The sequence below is a fragment of the Capra hircus genome, chromosome 17 (genome assembly GCF_001704415.2).
Source record: "Capra hircus breed San Clemente chromosome 17, ASM170441v1, whole genome shotgun sequence".
Taxonomy (NCBI): Eukaryota; Metazoa; Chordata; class Mammalia; order Artiodactyla; family Bovidae; genus Capra; species Capra hircus.
The window spans coordinates 34,623,838-34,651,512 of record NC_030824.1 but is presented as its reverse complement, the minus strand read 5'-3'; the positions used below and the strand labels follow the sequence as shown (position 1 = coordinate 34,651,512).

General features: G+C 37.8%; 1 protein-coding gene across 2 annotated transcripts in view; it reads left to right on the top strand.

Moving 5' to 3' along the window:
• The window catches only part of FSTL5 (follistatin like 5), an 863,982-nt gene that overhangs the window by 112,977 nt on the left and 723,330 nt on the right, over positions 1-27,675 (top strand). The gene's annotated exons all lie outside the window — the stretch shown is intronic.

Genomic DNA, 27,675 nt, shown 5'->3' with positions numbered 1-27,675 from the left:
ATCAGTTTTGCTTGGTGGTTTAACATTCTGACCCTAGAACCAGAGAAAGTTTCAATCCCGAGTCTACCACTATGAAAAATGACCTGACCTTGGTGGACTAACGTCCCCACCTGTAAATGTGGGTAATGATGTTGCCTTTTTGATAGGTTTGTTTTAATGGTTAAACAAGTTATTATGTATAGAGCACTTATCAAAATAAGTATGAGATTCTACCCTCTTCAAAACCTATAAGTGAGCCTCAAGGTTTTCTGGACTCTGGCAAAAGACAGGAGGCTCCCTTGTCAGAGGCTGTTTCTCACAGCCACAGCAGTAGTCAGAGTACCAACACTTGTGCTGGTTCCCAGGGCAAGAAGAAGACATGATGCCTGTACATGCAATGGTTTGTGTTATAGAAGCAGACCACTCCTTCTGCCCTCCCAGCTCAGGAAACTCAAATATTTTATAATGGATAGGAAGCACACTTGACATCGGGCTGCAGAGAGACCTTTTATTGCACTTGACAAGTTAAGTATCCTTCTCCTATTTCCAAAGGGAGTTGCTCTTTCTATTTTGTATACCTACTATACAAAATCCCTGAAAAGTTTGGAGTAGAATATAGTCAGTATTTCTTCTTTCAAGACATGCAGAAATGCAAGACCAGTAGTGAATTGTCTTTAAGAGCACTTAGAGCAGTAGGGTCACAGGAAACCTACTCCATCAGTCAGTCAGTCAGTTCAGTTGCTCAGCTGTGTCTGACTCTTTGTGACTCCATGGACTACAGCACGCCAGGCTTCCCTGTCCATCACCAACTTCCAGAGATCACTCAAACTCATGTCCATTGAGTAGGTGATGCCATCCAACCACCTCATCCTCTGTTGTCCCCTTCTCCCCCTGCCTTCAATCTTTCCCAGCATCAGGGTCTTTTCAAATAAGTCAATTCTTCCCATCAAGTAGCCAAAGTATTGGAGTTTCAGCTTCAGCATCAGTGCTTCCAATGAATATTCAGTATGATTTCCTTTAGGATGGACTGGTTGGATCTCCTTACTATCTGAGGGACTCCCAGGAGTCTTTAACACCACAGTTCAAAAGCATCAATTCTTTTTTTATTTTTTATTTTTTAGTTTTTAGGTTTTTATTTAAAAAATTTTTTAAAATCTTTAATTCTTACATGCGTTCCCAAACATGAACCCCCCTCCCTCCTCCCTCCCCATAACATCTCTCTGGGTCATCCCCATGCACCAGCCCTAAGCATGCTGTATCCTGCGTCAGACATAGACTGGCGATTCAATTCTTACATGATAGTATACATGTTAGAATGCCATTCTCCCAAATCATCCCACCTTCTCCCTCTCCCTCTGAGTCCAAAAGTCTGTTATACACATCTGTGTCTTTTTTCCTGTCTTGCAAGTATGCAAGACAGGAAAAAAGCATCAATTCTTCAACACTCAACTTTCTTTATAAATGCCACCACCAACACCGCCAACATCATTCAGGGAGTAGTTCTTTTGTTACCATTTTATTTTATTTTATTTTATTTTATTTTATTTTATTTTTTGGTTACCCTCTGGGGTGCAAGTGAATGTAGATAGATGCATGCATGTCTGTACATGCTAAGTCGCTTCAGCCATGTCTGACTCTTTGAGACCCCATGGACTGTAGCCTGCCAGGCTAATCTGTCCTTGGGATTCTCCAGGCAAGAATACTAGAGTGAGTTGTCATACCCTCCTCCAGAGGATCTTCCCAACCTGTGTCTCCTGCATTACATGCTGATTCTTTACCCATTGAGCCACCTGGGAAGCCCAAATAGATGCATTTGCTATTTGCTAAGTCATTTCAGTCGTGTCCGACTCTGTGCGACCCCACAGACGGCAGCCCACCAGGCTCCCCCATCCCTGGGATTCTCCAGGCAAGAACATTGGAGTGGGTTGCCATTTCCCTCTCCAATGCATGAAAGTGAAAAGTGAAAGTGAAGTCGCTCAGTCGTGTCCGACTCTTAGCGACCCCATGGACTGTGGCCCACGAGGCTCCTCCGTCCATGGGATTTTCCAGGCAAGAGTACTGGAGTAGGGTGCCATTGCCTTCTCTGAAATACATACATAGAGAAATGTAAATAGTATTTTTCTCTCCACAATATTAATGTGTGGTTATTTTAAAAGTCAAACAAATTCAGAATGTGTTTTGCAGAAAGTTTTCACTTTTGTCTCAGATTCAAAGGATTTGATAACAAAATAAGCCACTTATTATATGCAAATAAATAATACCAGTATTTATTAGAGATTTATCTAGCTTAGTTTTCATATACTAACAGCAAAAGAAAAGAAAAATTGTAACAGCAGAGAATACATCACCAAATTGGGTTTTGACTAAGCACCAGACTCAAACAGTGCTCTGGAGTTCAAGTTGGGAAAAGGTACCAGGCAGAGCATCTTCTCCATTGGTGAGACTTCAAAAATTTCAGTCCAGTTTCCTGCTTATAATTCCAGGACACAAATTGATATAGCCATCTATCTGTGAGCAAATTGCAACTCTGGTTTCACGTTAATGCTGTTTGTTTTGTTGAGTAAAACTTGGAATGTTGCTAAACCTGGGGCTTGGTTGACCAGAGGCCCTCCAGGAACTCAACCATTTCAAGATTCCTTCTCTGTCATGGTGCAGCAAGGCTTGTACTCACAACAAGAGGTCACTCACAGTCAGGGAAGCGCTCAGGCAGGTAAGAAGCAAGGTCAGAGGCCTGCTCTGCTGTGTCTCTGAAGCCTACACAAGACTTAATTTCCCTAACAGAATGTTAAAAATAATGATTATAGTAATTCACAATTGCTGTGTAATTATTAATAGTGTCAGGCCCTATGTTCTTATGGAATGTACTTCAGTTGCTTTATCTTGATGCATGTTTACATGTGTATATGTTATACATACATATGCATATATGACTAGCTAACATTTATGAGTACTTTAATGCCAAGTTTTCTGCTAACTACTTTTCATAAATTATCTTATATAATCCTCAGAAGAATATTATATACTAAAAAGAGGGTAAATTTTATTGCAATCTATTTATATAAAAATGACCATCAATCTAACATTTTGGTATATGTGAATTCAGAATTTTTTAATATATGTACATATTTCTGCAAAAACTTTCAGTACTCTTCTTTTGGAAGAGTTAGTGTTCCAATGTTTGCAACCACTTTGTGCTGAATACTGTAAATTGGCTCACTCAGCACCCAATAGCATGCTTTCTTTCTATAGGTTTTTTCTTTTTTTACAGAGTCTAGTAAATGAAAGGAGAAGGCAATGGCCCCCCACTCCAGTACTCTTGCCTGGAAAATCCCATGACGGAGGAGCCTGGTAGGCTGCAGCCCATGGGGTCGCAAAGAGTCAGACACGACTGAGCGACTTCCCTTTCACTTTTCACTTTCATGCATTAGAGAAGGAAATGGCAACCCACTCCAGTGTTCTTGCCTGGAGAATCCCAGGGATGGGGGAGCCTGGTGGGCTGCCGTCTATAGGGTTGCACAGAGTCGGACACGACTGAAGCGACTTAGCAGCAGCAGTAAATGAAAAGCTACATTTCCCAGATTCCCTTACAGTTAGCCTTCTGGATATGTTTGAGGTTTCTATGATCATATTCAGGCAGTATGACATTTTATGAGATTCTTGTTGGAAAGTAAACACATTTGGGGGAAAATAAATTTTCCTTTCGCAGGTAATGGCAAAGGCAGTGTAGTTCTTAGCCCAGCAGCTAGGGTACTGGAGAAGACTCGTGAGAATCCCTTGGACAACAAAGAGATCAAACCAGTCAATTCTATTTGAAATCAATCCTGAACATTCATTGGAAGGACTGACTGATGCCTGAGGCTTAACTTTAATACTTTGGCCACTTGATGCAAAGAACTGACTCTTTGGAAAAGACCCTAATGCTGGGAAAGATTGAAGGCATGAGGAGAAGGGGACGACAGAGGATGAGATGGTTGGATAGCATCACCAACTCAATGAACATGAGTTTGAGCAAACTCTGGGCGATAGTGAAGGATAGGGAAGCCTGGGATTCTGCAGTCCATGTGATTGCAAATAGTCAGACATGATTTAGCAACTGAATAGCAACAACAAGCTAGAGTAATATCTTCCCTATTGGTTAGTCTTGATTATGGTAAAGGAAATAACCTTTTGATATTTCAGTTCTATGTGGATTCTAAAAAGTTATTTTTAACAGTTTATTATACAACCTTTTTCTTTAAATCTGTGAACAATTTTCTATACTCTTTCTTAAATATATTTAACTTAAATTAGTGTATATTCTATTGCCTGTAACAAAGTGTCTTGATCAATGTGAAAGTCTATTGACTTAAAAAAAAAGATACACCATCTAATAGCTTAGAGTTATGATTTTTGGGCGGGCACTCTGAAGACTAAAGCCTGGGACACAGCCTCTCAGATAGCTCTGTGAGACTGCTTGAAAGAAGTAAAGGAGGAGTTGAGGTATATAGAAGTTTTTGCAACAAAGACAAGGTGGTTGGAATATCAAAAGATCACTGATCAAACATTAATATCCCATTAATTTTTAATAAAAGTGTTTAAGTTTCTCCTTAAAAGTCTTAGTATGGAGGATATTATACATAATTTTATATGATATTATATTAATTAATTAATATAATATTAATGAATGGCTACCCACTCCGGTATTCTTGCCTGGAGAATTCCATGGACAGAGGAACCTTGCAGGCTACAGTCATTGAGGGCTCATAAAGAGTCAGACAGGACTGTGACTAACCCTTTCACTTTGGGCTTCCCTGCTGGCTCAGATGGTAAAGAACCTGCCTGCAATGCAAGAGACACAGGTTTCATCCTCAGTCAGGAAGATCTCCTAGAGAAGGGAATGGCTACTCACTCCAGTATTCTTGCCTGGAGAATTCCATGGGTGGAGCAGCCTCGTGGGCTATAAGTCCATGGGGTTGCAAAGAGTCAGACACGACAGTGCAACTAACTCCCCACCTCCTAATGCTATTTCATTCCACTAGGGGTTAGGATTTCAGCATATGAATTTGGAAGGGGTCACAAAAATTCAGAACATAGCACCATTTCAGCCGTTTGTCAAGTTTTAACTCCTTGATCAGAACTTGACTCTTGCCCACTTTGAAAATTTACAGACATTTAGAATATCTGTTAAAATTTATTATAGGCTCAGGTATTTTTAGATCATGTTTCGCTTTCCTAAGGGCTTCCCAGGTGGTGCAGTGGTAAAGAATCCCTGGTGACTCAGAGGGTAAAGCATCAGCCCACAGTGCAGGAAACTTGGGTTCAATTCCTGGGTCAGAAAGATCCCCTGGGGAAGGAAATAGCAACCCACTCCAGTACTCTTGCCTAGAAAATCCCATGGACGGAGAAGCCTGGTAGGTTACAGTCCATGGGGTTGCAAAGAGTTGGACATGACTGAGCAACTTCACTTTCTTTTCTTTCTACCAATGCAGGAGATGCAAATTAGATCCTGGGTTAGGAAGATCCCCTGGATAGGAAATGGCAACCCACTCCATTAATCTTGCCTGAAGAATTCCATGTATAGAGGAGCCTGGTGGCCTACAGTCCATGGGGTCCCAAAGGACTCACTAATACATATACCCAATATGAAATGTTAATTTGCACACATATAAATATTATACATTATAAATTAGCTGATTTATGTGATAGATGATATATCATAAATATTATGCAAATAATACCATTAATACAATCACATTGATATATAAGATTTATGTAAATAATATTAATATCAATAATATAATATTATCATAGATGTCATTTATTTTGTTTGTGTATTTGTTTTGTTTCATTTGTTGTAAAACTTTAGAAGGAGAGCTAATACATATCAATCTCTTACCATGTACCACGTATCTATTCATATATTGATTTCTTTAGCTTGTTATATCTATCAAAAGGCCCTGAGAAGTAGACACAAGTATACATGTAAGAAAAATGAATCTTGAAAATTAAATAACTGTTGAAAGATTATACAGCTAATTAATACTTAAAGATTCATTTAAAGTAAGCCTACTGCTTCTACTTAGATTGTCCTTCTTACAGTTATTCTTAAACATTCCTCTAACTATTTGCTAACCGACAGACTAGAGCCTGGCAGGCTCCTTTGTCCACGGAATTCTTCAGGCAAGAATAGTATAGTGGATGGCCATTCCTTCTCCAGGGGATCTTCCTGACCCAGGGATAGAACCTGAGTCTCATGCATTGCAGGCAGATTCTTTATCATCTGAGCCACCAGGGAAACCCTTAATAATTTCACTGCTTTTACTTAAGATTGTCATTCTTACAATTATCCTTAAGCATCCTTCTAAATGTGTAATAAGTCTAAATCTGAGAATGTTTACATGGTCTGAAACTGCAGAGTAATCAATATAAACTACACTCTGTCCACTGTAAGATGGAAAAGCCCTATCCCCTCAAAAATTGAATACATAGGTTATTTAGATGTCAAAATTCAGGTGCTTTATAGCCAATAATAAATGTAAGCAGATTGAACTAGTTAGATAGAAGAAGTTTAAATTTTACCACACACTAAAAAAATTTGTTCTGTGATTTAAACAAGTGAAAAATTAATTTTATTTACTTAAAATTCAATTAAAATAAATAAAATTAAAATATTAAATAAAATATTAAATTATCTCTTATAAGAAGTCTAATAAAGCAATAGTCATTGGGTCAATCAGCAAAAAGCACATGATATACATGTGTTGAAAAACAGTTTTTATTTGAAATGCTTTTTTGTTTGTTCTTTGAGTTGTTGTTGTTTAAATTGAGTGTGAAGTGACTTAATCCTCTTCTGCATGGTTAAGCAGAATCAGATCATTTTGCTGTGTGATCAAGAGTCAGATGCATGGGTTGGATCCTGGCTTAGGCATTCATTTGTCATGAGACTGCAGACAAGCCACCTCATTATCCTAAGCCTCAACCTTCTCGGCCCTAAATGACAGACAACCAATAGCACACACTTGTTTTGCCGTGAGCATTAGCTATGATTGCTTATAGAAGTTTTTGTAACTGTTTCAGCACATAGTTAACACTCAATAACTGTTGGCTGAAATACTATTATTATAATTTATTGAGTGATTCGCCATATGAACTAAGTTTTGGAGAATTGTTTAAGAACTATATATCATGAGTTACCTTGAGAGGGAGCAGAAAATATCTGTTGTAAGGAGCATCAGTATTGTTCACACACCTGAACTTAATCATTTATTTTTCTAAACACTGGATTAATTTTGAATAAAAAGATGTGCTTTCAATCTGTACTTGCAATAACTTAAGTAATTAGTTTTACTTGCAGTTTGAGTTTATCCATAAAACTTGTTTCCCATGACCCTGGTTAAATAAGAGATTAATATACAGTGTTATTTATTCAAGCAAAATAAATCTGCTTAAATTCCATATTTTAAAATTTCTCTTTATATTTTCTCACTTATAATTTGGCAATTTTTGAAAGGCTTTTACTGGTAGGACTGAATAAGATAATGAATCTAATAATATATGTGAAAAGTACTTAGCATATTACCTGGGATCTTATAGCCATTGAATTAACAGTTATTAAATATAAATCAAATTACAGTTTATAAGTATAGGTAGATACGTGCATGTACATATGTTCATATTATATATAGTATTAAATATCATATGCAATTCACAGTAATTTCTCTAAGCTTATTTATAAATAAAATATATTAAAAATAAATCCATATATCTTTATACCTACATAGATAAATAAAAATATAAAATAAAATCACTTCTCACTTTTCAGTTCAGTCTCTCAGTCATGTCTGACTCTTTGCAACCCTGTGAATCGCACGCAGCACTCCAGGCCTCCCTGTCCATCACCATCTCCCGGAGTTCACTCAGACTCACGTCCATCGAGTCCGTGATGCCATCCAGCCATATCATCCTCTGTCGTCCCCTTCTCCTCCTGCCCCCAATCCCTCCCAGCATCAGAGTCTTTTTCAATGAGTCAACCCTTCGCATGAGGCGACCAAAGTACTGGAGTTTCAGCTTTAGCATCATTCCTTCCAAAGAAATCCCAGGGTTGATCTCCTTCAGAATGGACTGGTTGGATCTCCTTGCAGTCCAAGGGACTCTCAAGAGTCTTCTCCAACACCACAGTTCAAAAGCATCAATTCTTCGGTGCTCAGCCTTCTTCACAGTCCAACTCTCACATCCATACATGACCACTGGAAAAACCATAGCCTTGACTAGACGGACCTTAGTCGGCAAAGTATTGTCTCTGGCTTTTGAATATACTATCTAGGTTGGTCATAACCTTTCTTCCAAGGTTCTTCTCACTTTTAGAGAAGCTATTATGTATTATCACACACACACACACACACAGTACTAGTTTCTTTATGGTTAAATTCAGGACTTACCCAGATTTATATTTCTCTTAAAACCCTGACAGTGTGTTCTTCATAAAATTAATTCAGAAAATATCTGTGAATAAGTGATGAATGCACTAGAAGATACATTCAGTTACAAATGTCAGTATACTTTCACATAAAAGCATTTAATGCAATCTATGATGAACTGTTTAGTCTATTTCTATACATCCTTTTTCAGATTCTTTTCCGTTATAGGTTATTGTATAGTTCTCTGTGATATAGAGTAGGTCTTGCTGTTTATCTATTTTATGTTTAATAGTGTACATTTGTTAATCCCAAAGTTCTAATTTATCCCTTCTCTCACTCTCTCTCCTTTGGTAACCATTAATTTATTTTCTGTGCCTGTGAATCTGTATTTGTTTCTATGTTTGTGAACCTTTATTTGTTTTGTAAATAATTTCATATTTTTAGGTGTTTGGATAAATGATTTTATGATATTTGTCTTTCTCTGTCTGACTTACTTCACTTAGTATGATGATCTCTAGGGCCATTCATGTTTCTGCAGATAACGATACTTCATTCTTTTTGGGGCTAACACTCCACTGTATGTATGTACCACATCTTTATTCATTCATCTGTTGATGGACACTTAGGTCGTTTTCATGTCTTGGCTATGGTAAACAGTGCTGTTATGAACATAGCAGTGGATGTATCTTTCTGAATTAGAGTTTTGGTATTTCCAAGATTTAAACACATTTTAAGCAAGCCCAATTGTAACATTTTTGGGTCCTGGACCAACAGTGCAAATAGAACACTTCACCCAGTACCCATACACTTCTCTTCTCTCACACCTACCTGAAAGACCCTTCCACTTGTTTACCTCTTGGGAAAATTAAGAAAAACAAGACAAACAGTCTTCCCTGGGCAGGTCCAGGATGCAAGATCAAGGTCATGGTTAAGGAATCTTAGAGACCAATCACCCTGTAAAAGGCCCAAAGTGTAGCAAGGGACCTTTGTTTGAACTTTAGCCAAGAGTGCTCCAGAGCATTCTCCAAAGCCAGGGGCTCAAGAGAGGAACCCAGATGCCTAGCCTCAGTCAATATTGCTTGAGTGAGTGTGATGAGCTAGAAAATACCACTTAAGGAAGCTACAGTGAGTAGGCAGATTTGCATTAAAAGAAGCTAAGAAAAGGGGATTATATTTAGAAAAACAATGGTTTTACATGAGATACAACCATGTTTTGAAAAACTTGTATTTCATGAACTTTTCAAATCTTTATATATTAAAGTGTCATCCACCATCGTCTCTTCTCTAAACTATTCTTCAGTTCTTGCTGACCCCATCCTCTGTTGAACCAGTGATGCTGACTTAGTAAGTGTCCTGTTTGAAGTCTGGAAATAAACAAACACTTAAAAACTTCAGAAAACCAGGTGCCTTACAGCAGATTTCTGATACAGATATTCTAAGATTTGCCTGTTTCAAACTGCTCTTCCAAATGACCATGGAAATTATATACTGCATCTCAGTGCCTCCCCTGCATGTTCAACACAGACATGGTTGTGTCTTCAGTAACTGATATTTTTATAATCATTTTAGTATGATGTAATAGATTTTGAAAATATCAGGAGACTGTTTGTTACAGAAAAAGCTTCACTTTCATTTTATGGCTCTGAACCTTCAGTGAATTTATCTGGGGGTGGGGGGGGAAACAAGAACAAGGTCAAATAGAGATTGAAAGATGTTGTAGAGAGTTGTGCTATTGTCTGGTCATTCTGGAAAAAACAAGCTGGCAGATAATCTACAGGATGATAGCATCCAACCCATCTGGTGTGTGATCTGTGCACCACAGGTCCTATGATCAAAATCACAGTGGGAGGAACTCATATGGGGTAACTACACAGGCACCTGCACAAACTGATTTGAAGTGAGATTTACTAGGGCATAAGAATGGAGAGAATGTCCACCCCCTCCATCTAGGTTTTTTAAAACTGACTTTTAAACCATTTAGGTAAATTACTAAGTCTATGTTCAATCAGTAATATGAGTATCATCCTTGGAATTTATTAGCACAGTTAAAAGACTTAATGAAGTTACAAACTCAGCATCTATCAGACCTATTAATGTTTGGATGGCTAATGTAGATGTTGCCCCAGAAGATGCTAAAATGGATCAGAAAGAATAGTTTCACCTCTAAGACTACTCCCTCCAAATCTGAAAATCCATCCCAATTCTTTTTCACTTCTCAACTTTAAGCAGAGCCATGTTATGAACTATATTTCATCTGAAGTTCCATATTGAGATTATACAACTTTTGAGAGACACTCTAAAAATGCCAAGAAGATAGGAATAACTCAAATACAATTATGGATCTCAAATACAGTTATAGATTCTTATTTGAAGCTTGAGGAAGTCATTAAAGAAATTTAATCAGAAGACTAAATCCCCATGTCTGTTAAAACTCCAAAGACACTGGAGGCCAAAGGGATTAAAACTCAAAATCAAATATGCAGCTCCTTTAAATCTAAAGAAAATAGAATTTCCCCCATTTATTTTCCTGATCAATTTGAGTCTGGCTTGAACACAGCCTTTCTTTGCAGCAGCAGCCTGGGTATCCATAACCATGGGATTGGGGTGGTTCTCCTCAAAATCAGAATATTCATTAGATCTGTATCAAGTCTCATGTGCTGCTCTTTTAGAGAGTCCTAAGATTATCAACAACTGGATTCTCATCCAAGAGATTTCATAAAGAAGCTCATTTCTGGAACCCAAAGTTATTCCATTCATAATGATGTTTTCAGAACCTAGGATTCAGGTTTTGGCAAAGACCAAAATAGAACCTCAGTGTTATCTGAGGAAAGGAAGAAATGGAGTGAAAATGGGCTTTTTTCAGCCACTCCAAGACATCTGTTAGTCCATAAACTTTGAAGGTAATTTCAACCAGAAGACTTTTATCAACAGGTTAATTATGGTGCAGCATTTACCATATCTGGAGAAAAGTAGTGGTATTGGAGGACTCTTGAGAGTCCTTTGGACTGCAAGGAGATCCAACCAGTCCATCCTAAAGGAGATCAGTCCTGGGTGTACATTGGAAGGACTGATGCTGAAGCTGAAGCTCCAGTACTTTGGCCACCTCATGCGAAGAATTGACTCACTGGAAAAGACCCTGATGCTGGGAGGGATTGGGGGCAGGAGGAGAAGGGGACAACCGAGGATGAGATGGCTGGATGGCATCACCGACTCAATGGACGTGAGTCTGAGTGAACTCCGGGAGTTGGTGATGAACAGGGAGGCCTGGCGTACTGTGATTCATGGGGTCCCAAAGAGTCGACATGACTGAGCGACTGAACTGAGCTGAACTGACCTGAATCTCTTATGAACATTCTGCTTTCTTACATAATGACTGTTGTGACATGACCAACTTCTTTTAGAGTCTGGAAATGTATAATAAAACGGTTTTGGCAACTGTTAATTTGTGCAGTTTTTTTTTTTCTCATCCAGCATATTAAAAAATCTTTTCATTCCCTCTCTTAACTGAATTTCCCCTAAAAGCAAATCCTTTGGAAAGACTTGTGTGTTGATGTTTTATGGTGAGCATATCCTGAGGAAAAGAGTAATGTAAAAAGAAAGAGAGTATTGGAGAATCATGGATGCAGTGCTCTTAAAAGCTGCCCTTTGTGACAAGCAGGTTAGTTGGTCTCACAGAATGTTTCTAGAGAAACAGTATGAAGCTTCCTCACCTAAGAATGGTCCATCTGTAAGAAAGAAGGAAGAATAATTTATCTGAATTCCCTGATAACCTCCATATCTGTATGTTGAACTTGGCAGAAAACCACTAGGGTCATGCAGGCACACATGCTGAGCTGCATCTGGGGCCTTCCTTTGCAGTGTGTGAAATGTGAAATGAATGTAGGAGGTGAGAGTCACCGAGTCTAACTGAAGGCATGGCAACTGGCTCCATGACTCAGGAAATAGCTAAGTGGTTTGAATCATTTATTCAAGAAACAAATCAAGTAGGCAAATTGGAAGTAATGAGTAAAATTGAATCCAGGACTCTGCCTTTACCTTGAGCCTGGTGTTTGTGGGTGACCAATGACCCAATGAAGGTGATTCTTTTCACTGGACAAGCCTCCATCCTTTCTTGGGCACTAACATTGACAGCGTCCGGCCATATGAAAGGCTCACTGCAGTGCCTGTTACTGCCTCTTGGAGAAGGTGTTACTCTTCTTCTGGTTCTAACATCTCTCTGAGATTTCCGAATTTCACCTGACATGAATGCTTCAGAAAGTTTGTACTAAGGACACAGTGCAAGCCAAGAAATTTTCAAATCGCTATACTCCTTATTTTTGAATGTTTTAGACATCTTTATTATTATAGTTGATTGACAATATTATACTTACTTTCGGGTGTACACCCTAGTCATTAAATATTTTTTGTCGATAATACGGTATTCTTTGTGGTGTACATTATATCCTTGTAACTTATTTGTTGTATGCATAGTAGTTTGTACCTCTTAATCGTCTACTCCTACTTTGCCCCTCCCCATTCCTTCTATCTGCAAATAACCTCTAGTTTATTCTGTGTTTCTGTATTAGCCAGTTTTTCTTTCATTAAATTATTTGTTTTTTTTTTAGATTTCACTTATAAGTGAAAACATACCATATTTGTCTTTCTCTGACTTAACTTATTTCACTCAGCATAATACTCTCCAGGTCCATCCATGTTGCTGCAAATGGCAAAATTCCATTCTTTTCTATGATTGAGTAGTAATAGACCACATCTTCTTTATGGATCTTGAGTGGTCTTTCTAGCAGACATTTTTCATGCAATAGTGAAAGACACCTTCTGCTGTTTTATTTTTCTACTCTTTTTAGAAAAGCCATTGTGACCTATTTTTAAGGTTGGTCTCTTCCCTTCTCCACTGTGTAAAGAGATAATAGTTTCCTGGATCCAAATGCCTTGGTCCTTTTATCATCCTTGTTTTTCTACCCAGAGTATTTTTCGTAAGATCTTAGCTTGTTTGTTCTAAACCTACCAAATGCATTCACTGTTCAAACAAACCTTGTACACCTTCATATTCTTGGCTTGGACCATCCCCCCCTCCAGGAGATACTGCTATCCAACCACAGCATGGTCTGTATTTATCTTCATCCCATCTGCCTTCCTGTTTGTGCCTCTTTTTTGCTATGCTTTCTTTTATTGTCTCAGTTCCACACATTTATCAAAAATATTCTCTCAAAGCACAGTAAATTCCTGGGTAGCTGGCTAAATGTCACATCATTACCTAACATTGTTTATTACTTTTCAAATCTCAGACTTGTGGACTAACTCCATGACTTCATGCTTATTTCTCCCACAGTTTCCTCTTTAGCCTTGAATGTAAGATGACATTTGAAGCATCACACCTCAACCTGAAAATAATAATTTTAAAACTGAACTTCTTTAGTGTTATGCAGTATACTTGGAATCCAGCTGTCTTGCATTGCAAAAAGTCATTCCCTGTAGACAAGCTAGAAAGCATTGTACAAATGGGAATGATTGCTCTGCTCTGTAAAGTTTAAATGGCAGGTGTATAGAAAGATTCCCTTTTCTGGGCAATTGAGCCCTTGCCTCAGTTGAATATGATTATTTGCACCTCTTTAGCCCATGACAGCATCTACCAAGGCACTGCTATCTTCATACAGGCACAAAGGGCATTGCGATCAAGCTGCCATGGACACTTAGAGCCAGGATGCACTTTTATCCCCCACGTGCAGTATCCTTTGGTTGGTGAAATCTGTGGGGGCCCAGTGTCTTTATCAAGGTCCATGCTTCTTTACTTAAGACATGCTATTTGCAATATGTTGTTTTTGTTATTTTTTATTCAAGTATAGTTGATTTACAAAGGTGTGTTAGTTTCAAGTGTACAGCAAAGTGATTCAGTTACTCTTTGCAATCTATGGACTGTAGCCCACCCGGCTCCTCTGTCTGTGGAATTCTCCAGGGAAGGATACTAGAGCGGGTCACCACTCCTTTTTTAGGGGATCTTCCCATCACTGGGATCTAACCCAGGTCTTCTGCATTGCAGGCAGATTCTTTACTGTCTGAGTCACCAGGGAAGCCCTATACATATACATGCATATGTGTGTGTGTGTATTCTTTTTCAGATTATCTTCCATTATAGGCTATTGCAAGATATTGAATATAGTTAACCGTGCTACACAGTAGATCCTTGTTGATTATCTATTCTACATATAGTAGTATATATGTCAATCCCAAATCCCTAATTTGTCTCTCCCAGACCCTGTGGGTAAGTCTTGATATTTCTTTTAAAAGTTGCCCATGAAAAAAAAAAAAAGTTGCCCATGGACATCCTTCATAATCTACAATGACCAGCCCCAGCAGAAATATAAATCACAAATGTCTTATTTAAGGCTGTTGACAACTTAAAATTCATTTATCTAATCTAATCTAAGCCTCTACAAAAATGAACGTAAGAAACACAAAAGTCTTGTTGACTAGTGCTTGAAACAGAGCATTAGTGCTCAATTTGCAGGTTGCACAATGAGCCCAACTTGCAAAGCCTAAATCACAGATAGTAAAGAATAATCTTGCCCCCCAAAAGGAGATCTAAGCAGAACGAGTTCAGCTTTTTCTCAAATTCAACTGTCCCATGAGTCCTGCTTTCTCTTAAGGGACAGAGGCAAGAAAACAGAAACAAACCAGGATTAGTATGTGTTATGTTAATAGAATTACTTCCTGAGAAAGGGACCTCAGGGGAGGAATAAGCTTTCACCTCCTCATCTCCATCCTCTGGTCCACAGCACTTTCTTTCTCCAAATCTCAGAGGAACAGACTGAATAATGAAGTGGTCCCAGGGAATGTTTGAACTATAATTGACTTCTGTGAAGCTGTTCTGAGAGATTACAATTTTAGGAAAAACATTTCATAATAATATGTAATTAAATATTCTAGTAAAATATAATATCACACAGAAGACTGGGATGAAAACATGATTCCCCATCCATTCTAAGTCACCAATTTAATATTAATAACAGGTAAGATATTTCATATTCATTTGAAATACAGGACTGGAAAAGGTCAGTTTTCATTCCAATCCCAAAGGCAATGCCAAAGAATGCTCAAACTACTGCACAATTGCACTCATCTCACACGTTAGTAAAGTATGCTCAAAATTACTTTACTTCAGCAATACGTGAACTGTGAACTTCCAAACCAGGCTTCAGCAATACGTGAACTGTGAACTTCCTGATGTTCAAGCTGGTTTTAGGAAAGTCAGAGGAACCAGAGACCAAATTGCCAACATCCGCTGGATCATGGAAAAACCAAGAGAGTTCCAGAAAAACAGCTATTTCTGCTTTATTGACTATGCCAAAGCCTTTGACTGTGTGGATCACAATAAACTGTGGAAAATTCTGAAAGAGATGGGAATACCAGACCACCTGATCTGCCTCTTGAGAAACCTATATGCAGGTCAGGAAGGAACAGTTAGAACTGGACATGGAACAACAGATTCATGGTTCCAAATAGGAAAAGGAATAGGTCAAGGCTGTATATTGTCACCCTGCTTATTTAACTTATATGCAGAGTACATCATGAGAAACGTTGGGCTGGAAGAAGCACTAGCTGGAATCAAGATTGCTGGGAGAAATATCAATAACCTCAGATATGCAGATGATACCGCCCTTATGGCAGAAAGTGAAGAGAAACTAAAAAGCCTTTTGATGAAAGTGAAAGAGGAGAGTGAAAAAGTTGGCTTAAAGCTCAACATTCAGAAAAGGAAGATTATGGCATCTGTTCCCATCACTTCATGGGAAATAGATGGGGAAACAGTGGAAACAGTGTCAGACTTTATCTTTTTGGGCTCCAGAATCACTGCAGATGGTGACTGCAGCCATGAAGTTAAAAGACGCTTACTCCTTGGAAGAGAAGTTTTGACCAACCTAGGTAGCATATTAAAAAGCAGAGACATTACTTTGCCAAGAAAGGTCTGTCTAGTCCAGGCTATGGTTTTTCCATTGGTCATGTATGGATGTAAGAGTTGGACTGTGAAGAAAGCTGAGCAGCAAAGAATTGATGATTTTGAACTGTGGTGTTGGAGAAGACTCTTGAAAGTCTCTTAAACTACAAGGAGATCCAACCAGTCCATTCTGAAGGAGATCAGCCCTGGGTGTTCTTTGGAAGGAATGATGCTAAAGCTGAAACTCCAATAATTTGGCCACCTCATGTGAAGAGTTGACTCATTGGAAAAGACTCCGATGCTTAGAGGGATTGGGGGCAGGAGGAAAAGGGGACAACAGAGGATGAGATGGTTGGATGGCATCACTGACTCGATGGACGTGAGTTTGAGTGAACTCCAGGAGATGGTGATAGACAGAGAGGCTTGGCATGCTGCGACTCATGGGGTTGCAGAGTTGGACACGACTGAGCGACTGAACTGAAATGAACTGAATGAACTGAAATACGTTTGATATATTTAAAATTTTCCTATATACTTTAACTAAGAGTTAAACTTTTCAATGAAATTTTCAAGTTTTGTCAAAAAGGGATTTTTCTACCAAAATCTATTAGCAGGGTAGAGATTAAATTTTATATGCTTGGGACTGTTTCCTTTTAATTGATATTTTGCTAGTTTTTGTTGATTGAAGACATAATTTGAATTTTTTAAGTCTGATTGAAATTAAATTTGGATTATTTAAATTTTTAACTGTGATTTTCTCTTTTACTAATAATCCATGTTCATTTGAAGAATTTGTAATTCTGTTCAGATATCTCAGATTGAATCAAGGCAGGAGAATTTTGTTCTGATAATTGAAAGTGTTCAGATAATACTTACTAAAATTCTATATTTTCACCTCTGCAAAGTCATCAAGATTTCTGTGGGTAGCCCGTATCTCTGAGTAAATCATATTTTTACTTTATCCTAACCTGAAAAGTGGTATTAGAGTTTATGTTTCATTTCAATCTGCTGGTGAGAGAATCATGTGCTGATATTCTAAACTGTTGGCCTAAAGCTTATTAAAATTCAGTACTTTTACCCCTGGCAAATCATTAAGTTTTCTGTGCATGTTCTTCGGATAATATATTTTTCCTTATCCTAACTGAAAAGATGATATTGGAAGGTAATAGATTGAAGTGAAACATAAATTCCAATATCACCTTTTTGGTTAGGATAAGGAAAATATATATTCTTTTACTAACAAGAAAGAAATCATATATCTAAAGTCTGAGTTTTATTTAAGTGGCTCAATCATAAACTAATACTAACAACTTTTTGTTGTTGTTTTACCATATACTATTTTCCAAATGTATTTTCTGCTTTGAAAATTATTCAATTCCTATGGGCTCTATTCAGTATCATGGTTTTCTATTTTTGTGGTAAAAGTGTTAATTGCTCAGTCATGTCTGACTCTTTGCTCAACACCATGAATTGTAATCCACCACGTTCCTTTGTGCATGGAATTCTCCAGGCAAGAATACTGGAATGGGTAGTCATTCCCTTCTCCAGGGGATCTTCCTGACCCAGGGGTTGAACACAGGTCTCCTGCATTGCAGGCAGATTCTTTCCTCTCTGAGCCACCAGGAAAGCCCATTTTTGTGAGAGAATTTTTCAAATAACACAGTGGCAAAAACAATGAAATAGTCTCATGGCTCTGAGAAGGGATTGCCCAAGTCTTAAAACTATTACATCAGTAAATATTATTTTAAAACTCAAAAAAAAAAAAAAAAGAAAAGGAAAGAAATAGATACATATGTCATCTGCTAAGATCAAAAGTCAGTCTTTAGGGTATTTTGACTTTCTGATAGCCAACCTGCAAGTTGTATATCAACACATGGAAGGCCCTAGGCAATACAATCCTGGCATCACACATGGATTTAGAATCTATATGTGTATTAAACATCAGAGTATATGAAAATATTACCCTAGATACATCAAAGATGCAAACTCATGAACTATTTTACCTGTCTTCTAGAAGCTTGTCATCTACCAGATAAGTCAAAAATACACATACACAGGGGGGAGAAATATCAGAATAAACAGGACTGTAGAGAGAAATAACAAATAGCAGATTTTAGGAAGGCTTTTGGAAGAGTAAAATTTGATGCAGTGCTTGAAAAACGCTCAAGGCTTGAGAAGCATTCATAAAAGGAACCCACTTTTCAAGCAAACAGCACAACTTACAGTAAATATAAGTTAAGAAAGTAGAAAGACAAGCACGGGTTCACCGAGAGAGCTATAGGGAGAGAAGGATGGCAACAAAGAAGGAATTATATCTCCAGATTTTCAGGAAACTATGATTTTTTAAAAATATTCTGTCCTGCTGTTAGCCCATATGTCAACCACATGTTCTGATTTTACTTTGGAAATCTGGTCTCTGGACTAGGAGCCAGTTTGGGGGAGATTACTCCAGAAAAAGTCAAGTCAGATCTTTGGCATGTAACTCAGGTATGTCAGCCTGAGGATGGAAATCTGAAATGTTCAATGATTAAAAAAAAAATCATCAGCAGAAGAGGGGCATTGAATATCTATCTGGCTTGAGAGTTCTAGGCATCATTGGCCCCTACTTCTCACTGTCATGAATACTTCATAACACGAAAACCATGAAAGAAGTCAGTGAAACAGATGTGTTCTTTCTTCCTGGGGGGATATATAAACTGTTCTGGTGTTTCTGACTTTTATTGTACTATATAGAATTGCTTAAAATCTAATTAGCCTAAACAGGGAGTTACCATATGGTCTAACAAAGCAATTCTTGGGTATATATCCAAGAGAAATAAAAATGTACACCAAATGCCCATCAACTGAGGCACAGCTGAACAGATTTGGTGTAAGTCTATAGAATAGTATTCTGTAATAAAAAAGGAATGGATTACCAGTACATACTATAATATGGATGGATGAATCCTAACAATATTATACTGATAAAAGAAGCTACACACAAAAAGTTTATATGCTTGCATTTATATGAAATGGCCAGATTGGCAAATTCTAAATACAGAAAGAATATTAGTGGTTGACAAGACAGGAGGAGTAAGGAGAAAGATGAAGAATGACTGCCAATGAATGCGTGACTTCTTTTTGGAGTGATGAAAATATTCTAAAGTTAGATTATAGTGATTTTTGTACAACCTTGTGACTACAATAAATTGTGCAATTTAAGTGGCGAGCTGTATGGTATATGAATTGTTACTCACATGTTCCTCTTTCATTTTTCTTCCTGACAATGATAAGCATATGTTATGCAATATGTGATTCATATTGTTATTCAGGCCTATATATCCTATTTAATTTGCCTATGACCTTTAGAAATACTGCAACACCAGGGTGTTTTGACAAATTTAGAATTTTATAGGTATACAAGTGCATTAGAAAATGAAAGAAAAATATTTGAAATATATTGCATGATTCAACCTTGTTATCTTGAAATTGTGTTGTCTGCTAACTGCTAAGTTTAGTGTGTTGAACTCTATAAAAAGCAAATTAACCTACGAGTAGGAACAAAGCATCAAGAAATGATTCAGAATCTCACTACTTATGCTTATATTCTGTACCAGTAAATATGATATGAAAATCATCAAAAGATGCAATGGGTTCAATATCTTAAAACAAAGCAAAATAAACAAAAAACACCAGAAAAACTGTTCAAAGTTTCACATCAAAAACAAAACATCAAAAATAGAATGCTACTTTTCATCTTTATGGATTGGTACTACTACACCTAATTTATAGAAAACTGGTCAGAAATATGTTGAGTTGAAGGATTATTTATGTAATATACATAGGAAGAAACACAAAATACTAAATGATATTGAAATTTTTGTGCACACACAGAATAATGGAAGAATAAAGTAATAATCCTTATTTTCTGTGTATAGCAGTTTTATGATTTTTATTTTTATACCACCTATTACCTTCAAGTCTGTGAGTTAATGCTTTTAAGTATTATTAATTATATATTAAGATATATTATTTTCTCTTTTATTGTCTACTGGTAATTTAAAGGGCAATCAGAGCTCATATAACCTTGAAATATGAATCCAAAGAGTACTTTTTCAGGTGGCATATTTTATAATTGTAGCCTTTTGCATTATGCAGGTTCTTATTGAAACGATTATTATATCACTTTGTGCTTTTCCCTTTTCAAGGAACTGCTGCATTTCATTGACAATTAAGGTCATGTTCCGGTTCACTCCAAGTCCTCTCCTTTGCTGCTACCCTAGATCCTAGCTTGCTATGAGTAGTGCCAGCTCTGGTTAACGTTTCCATCAAACTTGAGAGGAGATATTACAGGGAAGTGCAAATTAAAGCCTGCCTAAAATGCTGCTGCTGACAATTACACTGGGGCACAAGTACATTTTTCATTTATTTCAGTGGGTCAGATTAACAAGGCTGCAAGCCACATTATCATAAAAGGTGGATCAGGCTGTCAGTTCTGATTACTGTTAAAGCAATGGCATTTCAAAGAAGGCTTTGCCAAAGGAGACACATCTATTGCTAACTAGTAGTTTAACTGTATGTAATTATTGCCCACTTTTTGTAGGATATTAGAAGCTTCTGTCAATCAAAGGTCAATTTTTTTTATTCCCCCTTTTTTCAATTAATTTCTCTACAAAATCAAATTGCTTTATGTAAGCTAAATAAAGGAGAAACAATTCTTGCATTTAATAATTTCCTGAATAAGTAAGCTTGTTTAGTTTTAAATACTACAGTGCAAACCACTGTCCTAGAGGAATATGTAAGTCAAATCTAAGTTGAGGCAATTTATCCTCCATATTAAATGTTAAAAAAAGGAATAGCTTAAAGTCATGCTAAAAAAGAGCAGAGCCTAGCATATTTTTTTCTGCCTATTTCATTGTCTTTAAGGTAATGGTGGCTATCTCCTGGAACACAAATGAAAATTGTATTTAATAACTCATTGTTCATACCTGTGTAATGTGAGCAAACATCACAGTTATTACGCCGTTGTTTCTACAGGACTGGAACATCAAATAAGACATTTTTGCCCCTGTCAGGAGAATAGTGCATGAGTTATAAACCATCTCTAGAATTATTAAAAATGTAAAAGATGACTTTCTTACTGAACCGTCCTTAATCAAACAGCCATCCTTTATCAAAGAACACTCTTTTTACCAAAATTAGATGAACTTGAATATTCTAAAGTATTAAAGGATGCTAATGGAAAATAAGCCATGGAACTAACTCATTCCACTGTTCTTCAACCCAGTCCTGGCACTACTGTTCTTTGAACTTTTAATCGTTATCACCACATAGAATACCTGTATTTGCTAAATGTTTTGGGCTTCCAAGATGACATTACTGGTAAACTTTTCTGTCAGTGCAGGAGACAGACATGGGTTGAATCCCTGGGTTGGGAAGAAGCCCTAGAGAAGGGCATGCAACTCACTCCAGTATTCTTGCCTGGAGAATCCCATGAACAGAGGAGCCAGGTAGGCTGCAGTCCATAGGGTTGCAAATAGTTGGACATGCCTGAAATGACTTAGCACAGTTACTAAATATTTTAGCTTTGTAAAATGTGTAGTTTTGTAAAAGTCATAGTGTGGATCAGTAGGCAGGACTGTTGTCTCATTCATGGTCATTATATAAACACAAGTGATCAGAGTATAAATTTCAGAATGCTTAACAATACACTAATACTATTTCTATAATACATCTTTAAAATAATTCTTTATGATACTATAATTCACATAAGTAAATAAATTACAAGCATATGATATATTTGGTGTATATCATATCACTAAACTGAATGGATTCATGTCAATGTATGGCAAAACCAATATAGTATTGTAAAGTAAAATAAAGTAAAAATAAAAATTAAAAAAATAAATAAATAAACTGAATGATACCAAACCCTCCAAAGTGTCTTCCTCTCATGTCCATCATTGCCCAGTCACTAGCAACTTCAAAATTTCTCTATGATGATGATTTCTGAAAATTAGTTTAATTTACCTGATTTAATGATATATAAATGAAATAATTTAAATCTTTTGTTTTCAATGTTTAAGACACTTATAATAGGTTCCTGAAGCTGTGGTTTGTTCATTTTTATAATTACATACTATCTCATTGTATGAATATACTCCAATTCACTTACCCCTGTGCTGTAAATCAGTGGCTAATACAGGGCATGAAGTCAGTCGCGATTTTGCCAGTCTTTTGAGCTTGTACTAGTTCTACTACACTTCATTTATTTTTCAAAATAACTAGAATATGGTGAACTATAGTGTTCCTGGCATTGCAAAATTAACTTATGGAGATATATAACAACAATACAAAACTTACCCAACCATATAAAATGTTTTAGTCCTTATATTTTTCATAAAACTCTATTCAAAAAGCAAGTGTTTTCTTCAAATTTTTATCATTCATGTCCCTATATCACAATTTTAAAGTTAATTTTCATTGGAGTATAGATAATTTACAAGTGTATTAGTTTCTGCTGTACAACAAAGTGAATCAAATATACATATACATATATCCAGTCTTTTATGATCCTTCTCCAATATAGGTCATTACAGAAAATTGCGTAGAGTTTCCTGTAATATGGAGTAGGTTCTTCAGTTCAGTTCAGTCACTCAGTCGTGTCTGACTCTTTGCGACCCCATGAATCACAGCATGCCAGGCCTCCTTGTCCATCACCAACTCCCGGAGTTCACCCAAATTCATGTCCATTGAGTCAGTGGTGCCATCCAGCCATCTCATCCTCTATTGTCCCCTTCTCCTCCTGCCCCTAATCCCTCCCAGCATCAGAGTCTTTTCCAATGAGTCAACTCTTTGCATGAGGTGGCCAAAGTATTGGAGTTTCAGCTTTAGCATCAGTCCCTCCAATGAACACCCAGGACAGATCTCCTTTAGAATGGACTGGTTGGATCTCCTTGTAGTTCAAGAGACTCTCAAGAGTCTTCTCCAACATCACAGTTTAAAAGCATCAATTCTTTGGTGCTCAGCTTTCTTTACAGTCCAACTCTCACATCTATACATGACCACTGGAAAAACCATAACCTTGACTAGATGGACCTTTGTTGGCAAAGTAATGTCTCTGCTTTTTAATATGCTATCTAGGTTGGTCATAACTTTCCTTCCAAGGAGTAAGCGAGTAGGTTCTTATTAGTTTTCTATTTTATGCATAGTATTATATGTATATGTCATACTACTACATATAAGATATGCAACTAATATTGCAGTTTATGTTTGAAAAGTGCACTTTCTTTATTTTAAAATATTTCAGCATGTATACTGTTTCTGGGCTTCCCTGGTGGCTCAGTGGTAAAGAATCCACTTGCCAATGCAGGAGATATGGGATCAATTCCTGGTTCAAGAAGACCCCCTGGAGAAAGAAAAGGCAATTCACTCCAGTATTTTTATCTGGGAAATCCCGCAGACAGAGAAGTCTGGTGGACTGTAGTCTATAGGGTTGCAAAAGATTCAGACAGGACTGAGTGAGTAAACAGCAACAATATTGCCTCTATATACCATGGGTGTTTATAGTTCTTCATATTAATAACTTCAGAATGTTGAGTGTTAAACTCATGTCCTTTGTTGGAAGGAAACATGGTAATATTAATGAACTCCATTAGTATGAGCCCATTCTTTGCTGTGAAATGGGTTTCCTGATCAGAAAAAACAATTTGTTGAAAACAGTGATGGTGGATAAGGCATTCCATAAGTCCATAGATGGTCACTGGGTCGATGCATTGCCTGGAGAAAATGCAAATTCTTATCCAAAGTGGCTATTCTACTAAGAACATAATGCTGTCCCTACTATGATGGAAGTGGTACAATATAACCAACCTGCCACCAGGTAGGTGACTGATTACCACAGGGAATGTTACCATACAGGGGCTCAGTGTTGGTCTTTTTGCTGAAGGTTGGGTACTCGCTCAGCTGTGGTTATAGACAAGTTAGCCTTGATGATCGGAAGTCCACATGGCTGAGTTCACGCATCACCTCCAACCCTACCACCATGACCACCTTAGACTTTGTTCAGAACCCTCTGGACAATGACAGAGATGACTGAGGAAAGTAGTATCTACAGAATGGGTCATTTTATCCACTTTAGTCAGTAGGGACCCCTTTAGTCAGTAGGGATTCCCTGGTGTCTCAGAGGTTAAAGCATCTGCCTGCAATGTGGGAGACCCATGTTTGATCCCTGGGTCAGGAAGATCCCCTGGAGAAGGAAATGGCAACACACTCCAGTATTCTCTCTTGGAGAATCTCATGGAAAGAGGAGCCTGGTAGGCTACAGTTCACAGGGTCGCAGAGTTGAACACAACTGAGCAACTTCACTTTCACTTTTAGTCAGCATTTACATGGGACATAAATACATATCTTCATTTTTCTGCCCATTCAGAGAAGTCCATCCACATATTATTCTCTCCATTTTTTGGTCACCAGTTATTTAATCATAATACTTCCAAGTCTCTAACTATTCAACCAAACAATTGGCCACAATCCATGGAGCTGCTATGTGATCAGCTGCCATATAATTATGGACACCCTGCCTTTGGCATCTGAGTGCTGCCACTTGGCCCATGTCACCCCAGTGATCAATTACTCCTTGTATTTGGTTTCTCACCTCAATGACTGCAGTTCCTGCTGTGAGGTCTGTTCTATGGAGAAGACTAATCACAGACCTCTTCAAGGAGACTCCCCTCACAAATGGATTACTCCCAGTATCTGTGAGAGCTCTGCCTTTTGGACCCACTCCATTGTAGCATTTCATTCTCTCTAAGCCTGAATCCCTTCATCTAAATTAAACTAAAGCAAGTCCAGCATTTCCAGTTCACCCTCTGTGGGCCACATTTTGGTTCAGGTTTCAGCCAACCAACCAAACTTAGATTTAAAACCCTTTCCAGTTCTGTTACAGTTGCAGCATTAAATGCCCAGTCTCTTCCTGGTGAGTCCGTAGCAGTAAATTTAGCCTGATCCAAATGTTTGTGCATTCCACCACTATCCCACACCCTTAATATTCATTCTCACATGCATTTCCCAGATATTTTTCTGTGTAAATTAGGAGACTGAAGTTGTCATTTTGAACTGTAGCACCTTCCCTGGTGGGTTACACTTCGTGCCTCACCTTGAAGTATCTGCTGGGATATGAGTCTATTTATAGGTCTAGAAGCAAAGAGGGTGTTGGAGCGGGTATTAAGGAGAATTAGCATTGTCTTGTATGCAATGTCCTCAGGGGAAAATATCAGAGTTTTTTAAGGCAATACAGGGTTAATCTCCACAGAAGGAAGTGGAGAACACAATGCCACCAGGGGTAGGGATGCCACTGCTCCTGTGGGTGGAGAAACCTCTTCCAGTAGTCAAAAATTTAGGGACTTAATTTTTCCACCTTCATCAAAGTCTTCCCATATGTCCCCATATCAACTTATGGGATCCTATTCTTTCTCAATCAATGCCTTCACTTTAGCACTAGATACCAAGGCTGAGAGTTCCACATGCACTTTAATCCAGCCATTCATAGGATAAGATTCTGCCATTGATTTTTAACAATTTTAGCTCTGAAGGTACAGGACACAAGGGTTTCCTTCAGTGGTGCCCTTATGAAAGCCCTTAGGTTATTCATATGGTGCTTGATCTCAGAATTCTAAACCCTAAAATCATCTTTTTCTTTCGCCACTTTACTCAGTAACATTAAGAGCAAGCAATCAATATCATTATATTCATCAGTTTTCCAAAAGTGTTCAAAACTATCATAGTCAATTTAGCTCCTTGTTTCCTGTATTAGCCCAGATGGTAAAATGTCTGCCTGCAGTGTGGGAGACCCGGGTTCAGTCCCTGGGTTGGGGAGATACCCTGGAGGGGGTCAGTAAAGGACAGAAATGGTATGGACCTAACAGAAGCAGAAGATATTAAGAAAATGTGGCAAGAATACACGGAAGAACTATATGAAAAAGATCTTCACGACTCAGATAATCACAATGGTGTGATCACACACTTAGAGCCAGACATCCTGGAATGTGAAGTCAAGTGGGCCTTGGAGAGCATCACTACCAACAAAGCTAGTGGAAGTGATGGAATTCCAGTTGAGTTATTTCAGATCCTGACAGATGATGCTGTGAAAGTGCTGCACTCAATATATCAGCAAATTTGAAAAACTCAGCAGTGGCCACAGGACTAAAGTGGCCACAGGACTAAAATGGCCTAAAGGTCAGTTTTCGTTCCAATCCCGAAGAAAGGCAATGCCAAAGAATATTCAAACTACCGCACAATTGCTCTCAACTCACACTCTAGTAAAGTAATGCTCAAAATTCTCCAAGCCAGGCTTCAGCAATATGTGAACTGTGAACTTCCAGATGTTCAAGCTGGTTTTAGAAAAGGCAGATGAACCAGAGATCAAATTGCCAACATCTGCTGGATCAACAGAAAAGCAAGAGTGTTCCAGAAAAACATCTATTTCTGCTTTATTGAATATGCCAAAGTCTTTGACTGTGTAGATCACAACAAACTGTGAAAAATCCTGAAAGAGATGGAAATACCAGACCACCTGACCTGCCTCTTGAGAAATCTGTATGTAGGTTAGGAAGCAACAGTTGGAACTGGACATGGAACAATAGACTGGTTCCAAATCGGGAAAAGAGTACATCAAGGCTGTATATTGTTACCTTGCTTATTTAACTCATATGCAGAGTAGTGCATCATAAGAAACACTGGGCTAGATGAAGCACAAGCTGAAATCAAGATTGCTGGGAGAAATATTAATAACCTCAGATATGCACATGACACCACCCTTATGGTAGAAAGCAGAGAAGAACTAAAGAGCCTCTTGATGAAAGTGAAAGAGGAGAGTGAAAATGTTGATTTAAAACTCAACATTCAGAAAACTAAGATCATGACATCTGGTCCCATCACTTCATGGTAAATAGATGGGAAAACAATGGAAACAGTGAGAGATTTTATTTTGGGGGCCTCAAAAATCACTGAAGATGGTGACTGCAGCAATGAAATTAAAAGACACTTGCTTCTTAGAAGAAAAGTTATTGCCAACCTAGGCAGCATATTAAAAAGCATAGACATTACTTTGCCAACAAAGGTCCATCTAGTCAAACCTTTGGTTTTCCAGTAGTCGTGTATGGATGTGAGAGCTGGACTATAAAGAAAGCTGAGTGCTGAAGAATTGATGCTTTTGAGCTGTGCTGTTGGAGAAGACTCTTGAGAGTCCCTTGGACTGCGAGAATATCCAACCAGTCCATCCTAAAGGAAATCAGTCCTGAATAATCATTGGAAGGACTGATGTTGAAGCTAAACTCCAATACTTTAGCCCCTTGATGAGAAGAACTGACTCATTTGAAAAGACCCTGATGC